Source organism: Calidris pugnax, unplaced genomic scaffold (assembly GCF_001431845.1).
Source record: "Calidris pugnax isolate Ruff unplaced genomic scaffold, ASM143184v1 scaffold211, whole genome shotgun sequence".
In the NCBI taxonomy this organism is placed as follows: domain Eukaryota; kingdom Metazoa; phylum Chordata; class Aves; order Charadriiformes; family Scolopacidae; genus Calidris; species Calidris pugnax.
Window position 1 is genome coordinate 1,627,133 of NW_015091083.1, and position 316 is coordinate 1,627,448.

Genomic DNA, 316 nt, shown 5'->3' on the forward strand with positions numbered 1-316 from the left:
TCCGCCCCCATTTTCTGCAAAAGGGGGGCGCAGGAAGAGGAGGCCTCTCCTCCCCCTTTCCTCGGGACTTGTCCCGCTGAGGGGGGGTGTGTGTGTGTGAAGGGGTTTATCCCCGGGGGTGGCTCAGGTAAACCCGTACGGTTGTAAAACGAGAGACAAAAGTCGCCCCCCCACCGCCCCGTCCCTACTCCCGTCCTTCCGCGGTCCCGGGCAGGGCTTTCTCTGGGGTTTGGAGAGGCGGGTGTCGGGTGTCGCTCATCAAACTCTTGGCAGGGCTGGCGAGGGGATGGGGGGGAGGCGAGTGGCGTGTGTCCCC

General features: G+C 65.2%; 1 protein-coding gene across 2 annotated transcripts in view; it reads left to right on the top strand.

Annotated features, from left to right (window-relative positions):
- Positions 1–316, top strand: part of LRP5 (LDL receptor related protein 5) — a 155,398-nt gene that overhangs the window by 351 nt on the left and 154,731 nt on the right. The window lies entirely within an intron of this gene.